Source organism: Salmo salar, chromosome 09, assembly GCF_965601325.2.
Source record: "Salmo salar chromosome 09, fSalSal1, whole genome shotgun sequence".
Classification (NCBI taxonomy): Eukaryota; Metazoa; Chordata; class Actinopteri; order Salmoniformes; family Salmonidae; genus Salmo; species Salmo salar.
In genome coordinates this window covers 83,064,052-83,071,185 of record NC_138299.1, presented here as the reverse complement: position 1 = coordinate 83,071,185, position 7,134 = coordinate 83,064,052, and positions in this window count along the sequence as shown.

Genomic DNA, 7,134 nt, shown 5'->3' with positions numbered 1-7,134 from the left:
GGTGGTTCCATTTTTCATGTGAATTTCTAGAACATCTGCCTCTCGTCATAGAACCAAGGTCCCCTCCAAATCACCATGAGCAGACTTACTTTACACTTTCAATGCTACTGAAACTAACCTGGCTTTTTATTCACTTGGACTATGCAGCTGACTGTGAGCCACCATTGTAAGATGTGGATTGGTAGGAGATGTGTGTGTGTGTTCGTGTGTGTGTGGGACTCAGACTGGGAGTGTATGAGGATGACATCTGTAGTTGTCAGTGACTTTATTAGTGAATGCCATCAGCTCAGCAGCCATGTTTGTGGCTTTGTACATTACATTTCAAGCCACTTGTCATACGGAATGTAGGGCTACTTTCTGTATTGGTGGGAATAGTGATACACCACGTATTTCTACTAGCTGTATCTACAGCATGTCACTGACAATCCTAGACTGAGCAGGGTCACAGGGAGAAGATCTCAATTGCATACTTTGCGTCCTCTCTCCTTGTCTCCTTCTCAAAACCCATTGGATGAGAAAGCCAGAGGACCCTCCCCTCTGACCTTCTCATCCAATAGTATTTGAGGAGAGAGGACGCAAGGAGTATGCAATTGAGATCTTCCCAGGGTCCCTGTGGAGAGGTGCAGACAGAGGTCAGAGGTGGACCACTCAGGGACCTGCACTGAACCTGCATAACAACACCAGCCTGGGTTTACAGACCATGGGTGTCCAAAACCCTGTATGGCCTTACTGCTTCCATTCCACCCAACCTGTCCTCATATATCTTCAGCTGCTCGGTTTATGACCAATAAAAATGGCCTTGCATTTTAAGTGGGGGAAGTGTGGCCTTGAATCATTGTCTAACAGTGCTGAACATTAACACGATACTGTATGGGATCTTAGGATTCAGTAGGGACTGTGTATGGTGTTAATCTTTATATACAGTACTAGTCAAAAGTTTGGACACACCTACTCATTCCAGGGTTTTTATTTTCTTTTTACTATTCTACATTGTAGAATAATAGTGAAGACATCAAAACAATGAAATAACACATGGAATCATGTAGTAGTCAGTGTTAAACATATATTTTGATATGTTTTTATTTGAGAGCTATCAAAGTAGCCACCCTTTGCCTTGATGACAGCTTTGCGCACTCTTGGCATTCTCTCAACCAGATTCATGAGGTAGTCACCTGGAATGGATTTCAATGAACAGGTGTGCCTTGTTAAAAGTTAATTAATGGAATTTCTTCTTAATACGTTTGAGCCAATCAGTGACAAGGTAGGGTTGGTATACAGAAGATAGCCCTATTTGGTAAAATACCAAGTCCATATTATCGCAAGAACAGTTCAAATAAGCAAAGAGAAACGACAGTCCATCATTACTTTGACTGACCTTCATGTCTTAATCTGGAAAATTTCAAGAACTTTGAAAGTTTCTTCAAGTGCAGTTGCAAAAACCACCAAGTGCTATGATGAAACTGGCTCTCATGAGGACCGCCACAGGAAAGGAAGACCCAGAGTTCAAATAAAATTGTATTTGTCACATGTGAAATGGTTACTTACAAGCCCTAAACCAACAATGCAGTTTAAAAAAAAGAAAAAGATAAGTAACAAATAATTAAAGAGCAGCAGTAAAATAACAATAACGAGGCTCTATACAGGTGGTACCGGTACGGAGTCAATGTGCGGGGGCACAGGTTAGTCGAGGTAATATGTACATGTAGGTAGAGTTATTAAAGTGCCTATGCATAGATAAAAGAGAGTAGCAGCAGCGTTACCTCTGCTGCACAGGATAAGTTCATTAGTTACCAGCCTCAGAAATTGCAGCCCAAATAAAAGCTTCACAGAGTTCAAGTAACAGACACATCTCAACATCAACTGTTCAGAGGAGACTGCGTGAATCAGGGCTTCATGGTCGAAATGCTGCGAAGAAACCACAACTAAAGGACACCAATAAGAAGAAGAGACTTCTAGACCAGTGTAAATTTTGGTTCCAACTGCCGTGTCTTTGAAAGATGCAGAGTAGGTGAACGGATATGTGGTTCTCTGCATATGTGGTTCCCACCGTAAAGCATGGAGGAGGAGGTGTGATGGTGTGGGGGTGATTTGCTGGTGACACTGATTTATTTAGAATTCAAGGCACACTTAACCAGCATGGCTACCACAGCATTCTGCAGCGATACACCATCCCATCTGGTTTACGCTTAGTGGGACTATCATTTGTTTTTCAACAGGACAATGACCCAAAACACACCTCCAGGCTGTGTAAGAGCTATTTGACCAAGAATTAGAGTGATGGAGTGCTGCATCAGATGACCTGGCGTCCACAGTCACCCAACCTCAACCCAATTGAGATGGTTTGGGATGAGTTGGACCGCAGAGTGAAGGGAAAGCAGGGAACTCCTTCAAGACTGTTGGAAAAGCATTCCTCATGAAGCTGGTTGAGAGAATGCCAAGAGTGTGCAAAGCTGTCATCAAGGCAAAGTGTGGCTACTTTGAAGAATCTAAAATAGATTTTAATTTGTTTAACACTTTTTTGGTTACTACAGGATTCCATATGTGTCAATTCATAGTTTTGATGTCTTCACTATTATTCTACAATGTAGAAAATAGTAAAAATAAAGAAAAACCCTTGAATGAATAGGTGTGTCCAAACTTTTGACTGGTACTGTGTAACTGAATAAATACAGTTGAAGTCGGAAGTTTAAATACACTTAGGTTGGAGTCATTAAAACTCATTTTTCAACCACTCCACAAATTTCTTGTTAACAAACTATAGTTTTGGCAAGTCGGTTAGGACATCTACTTTGTGTATGACTCAAATAATTTTTCCAACAATTGTTAAGAGATTATTTCACTTATAATTCACTGTATCACAATTCCAATGGGTCAGAAGTTCACAAACACTAAGTTGACTGCCTTTAAACAGCTTGGAAAATTCCAGAAAATATTTTCATGGCTTTAGAAGCTTCATATAGGCTAATTGACATCATTTGAGTCAATTGGAGGTGTACCTGTCGATGTATTTCAAGGCCTACCTTCAAACTCCGTGCCTCTTTGCGTGACATCATGGGAAAATCAAAAGAAATCAGCCAAGACCTCAGAAAAAAAATGGTTTACCTCCACAAGTCTGGTTCATCCTTGGGAGCAATTTCCAAACACCTGAAGGTACCACGTTCATCTGTACAAACAATAGTACGCAAGTATAAACACCATGGGACCACACAGCCGTCATACCGCTCAGGAAGGAGACGCGTTCTGTCTCCTAGAGTTGAAGGTACTTTGGTGCGAAAAGCGCAAATCAATCCCAGAACAACAGCAAAGGACCTTGTGAAGATGCTGGAGGAAACGGGTACAAAATTATCTATATCCACAGTAAAACGAGTCCTATATCGACATAACCTGAAAGGCTGCTCAGTAAGGAAGAAGCCACTGCTCCAAAACCGCCCCAAAAAAGCTAGACTATGGTTTGCAACTGCACATGGGGACAAAGATCATACTTTTTGGAGAAATGTCCTCTGGTCTGATGAAACAAAAATAGAACTGTTTGGCCATAATGAACATCATTATGTTTGGAAGAAAAAGGGGGAGGCTTGCAAGCCGAAGAACACCATCCCAACCTTGAAGCACGGGGGTGGCAGCATCATGTTGTGGGGGTGTTTTGCTGCAGGAGGGACTGGTGCACTTCACAAAATAGATGGCACCATGAAGAAGGAAAATTGTGGATATATTGAAATAACATCTCAAGACATCAGTCAGGAAGTTAAAGCTTGGTCGCAAATGGGTCTTCCAAATGGACAATGACCCCAAGCATAATTCCAAAGTTGTGACAAAATGGCTTAAGGACAACAAAGTCAAGGTATTGGAGTGGCCGTTGCAAAGCCCTGACCTCAATCCTATAGAAAATTTGAGGGCAGAACTGAAAAAGCGTGTGCGAGCAAGGAGACTTATACCTGACTCAATTACACCAGCCCTGTCGGGTGAATTTTGGCCCATTCCTCCTAACTTATTGTTGGAAGCTTGTGGAAGGCTACCTGAAACGTTTGACCCAAGTTTAAGAATTTAAAGGCAATGCTACCAAATACTATTTGAGTGTAGTGTATGTAAACTTCTGACCCACTGGGAATGTGATGAAAGAAATAAAAGCTGATATAAATCATTCTCTCGACTATTATTCTGACATTTCACATTCTTAAAATAAAGTGGTGATCCTAACTGACCTAAAACAGGGAATTCTTACTTGGATTAGATGTCAGGAATTTTGAAAAACGGAGTTTAAATGTATTTGGCTAAGGTGTATGTAAACTTCCCACTTCAACTGTATATATGGATATTTTTTTTTACATAGATGTGGTGTCTGTCTTTTTGTGAAATATTCTATAATTCGACAATGATATATTACTCTGATAAGAGTATAGCACACTAGCAAGTTGCAATATCAAAGCTGGGATTCAATCCCATCGGCGATTTAGACAATGCAATATTTCCGATTGAGCCAACATATGCAGCGTTAACTGTGAATGTGGTCTCTGCGAACATTGCTTGCAGAAACATTGCCTTTAAAACTTGCATTGCGTGGCCTAAAGTTGTGTGTTCCAGTCCCACAGGGATCCTATGTACACTGAACAAAAATATAAATACAACATGTAAAGTGTTGGTCCCTTGTTTCATGAAATGAAATAAAAAATCCCAGAAATGTTCCATAAGAACAAAAAGTTAATTTCTCATTTTGTTTACATCCCTGTTAGTTAGCATTTCTCATTTGCCAAGATAATCCATCCACCTGACGTGTGGCGTATCAAGAGGTGGATTAAATAGCATGATCATAACACAGGTGCACCTTGTGCTGGGGATTAAAGGCCACTTTAAAATGTGCAGTTTTGTCACACAACACAAGGCCACAGATGTCTTAAGTTTTGAGGGAGCACGCAATTGGCATGCTGACTGCAGGAATGTCCACCAGAGCTGTTGCCAGAGAATTGGTGTGCTGAGGAGTACTTCTGTCTTTAATAAAGCCCTTTTATGGGGAAAAACACATTCTGATTAGCTGGGCCCGGCTGCCAGGTGGTGGGCCTATGCCCTCCCAATCCCACCTAAGGCTGCACCCCTGCCCAGTCGTGAAATCCATAGATCAGGGTATAATGAATGTTTTTCAATTGACTGATTTCCTTTTATGAACTGTAAGTCATATCTTTGAAATGGTTGAATGTTGCGTTTATATTTTTGTTCAGTGTAGTTACTAAAATACTTTGGATAAAAGTGTCTGCTCAGTGGTAATGAGTAATTCAGAAGCTAGAAATGAAGACGCGTTGGTCAAACTGTATTTGGAGAGCCTTATTTGGTCTATAGATACTCAATCATTAAACTATCAACCGCAACTGTTGATATGAAACAGTTTGCTAGTGTAAGGGTTGAACCGGGGTGTGGACATGAAACTAGGCTGTGTTGAACCGGAGTATGGACATTAAGTTAGGGTTGAGCTGGGATGTGGACATGAAGCTAGGCTGTGTTGAACCAGAGTATGGACATTAAGTTAGGGTTGAGCTGGGATGTGGACATGAAGCTAGGCTGTGTTGAACCAGAGTATGGACATTAAGTTAGGGTTGAGCTGGGATGTGGACATGAAGCTAGGGTAAGGGTTAAGGTTAGGGTTAAGGTTAGGGTTAAGGTTAGAGTTAAGGTTAAAGTTAGTCTAGGATTAGGTTTCAGAGGGTTTCTGTTTGTGCTGGTTTCAAACCTTGGGTTGCACAGGCCTATTGCAACTTCCTGCTTTGGTCAGGAGAGAGTGGGAAAACATGGGGCGTTTGTTTGCCTGAGGGATCAATGGAGGCCGAGAGCTCAGAGGGGTCACCTGCGATGGTTTAATGAGAGACATACAACAACGAGAGGAAGATTCCAAGATATTTATATGAGGTTACAGTCTCAATCTCATTGCCCTGACAGGTAGTAATAGGTGAAAGGTTCAAAGGGTTCATTAGATAGAGGTTACTAGACCAGGTCTTGGCTCTTCCCTTAACCTTCCTCTGGGAATGTTTTCACACTTCTTATACAAAAACTTTTAGAAAGATGGATCCCTAGGAGCAATAGAATTAGAGAGCACGTGCCTGAGCTTTGCTTGTCCTCTTTAAGGTCAGTTTTCCCCTAGTTTAACCATAACCCTAACCCTAGTCCTAACCCACCATAACCGCAACCCTGACCCTGGTCCTAATCTTTTCATAACCTCAACCCTATCCTATCCTAACTGCAACCCTAACCCTTAGAATGGCTTCATGTCCACACCCAGCTCAACCCTGACCGTAGCCATAATCTTAACCCAAACAAATTGTTGCACTTTGTAGTTTGAGGATCTATTGGCCATCTAGGGCGACTCTCCAAATAAAGCGTGACTTTAGTTTTACTCAAGTTTTAGTGTTGGTTGTGAACACTAGAGGGCAGCAGTAACACATAAAAAAAGACAACCTGGTCATGCTCTTTCCCCTGGTAGTGTGTGATTGGCAATGACATTTTAAAATTTTTGTCTCATGGATACATTGATCATTCACTACATTTAGTTAAAGATTAATTTGATAAAGCCTACATATGGTCAGCTGATCAACATGTACTATGGTAATTCAGGGGCCCAGGGAGATGGATTTATGTGTATCCCTAGCCCTGTTTACACTTCCCTGGTGCTAAAATGGGTCCTTTGTCATGATCTTGTCTACATTCTGATTGTGGCCACATTTCAAGAAATGTATTTACACATGGTATTAAAGTGTTTTCCATCCACTGATATCCTGGTCCCTTCCTTTATGCAAATTATTTCACAGCTATTCTTACAATAAATCAATATTATTTTGAAAGAAACGTATTGATGTAATCAGTCAATGGTGCCATCTGTCAATGATTTTAGGAGGTGGATAATGATTTAAATGGTTTCTCTGTCCAAATCTGTCTACACTTGTAAGATATCCAGAGGTGGTCACTAAGATCTAATCACGTGTCTTTTGATTGTTTACACCTGCCTGAAAATGTGGGCACTATCAATGTGGACAAGATCAGGACACATGTTAAAAGCAGGTATAAATGGGGCTTCTGGTGTAATATATCACAGATCGAGCTTGTTCCAACTGTGGCCTTGCGTGCTGACCTCCATTCTCTGCAGACTCAGGA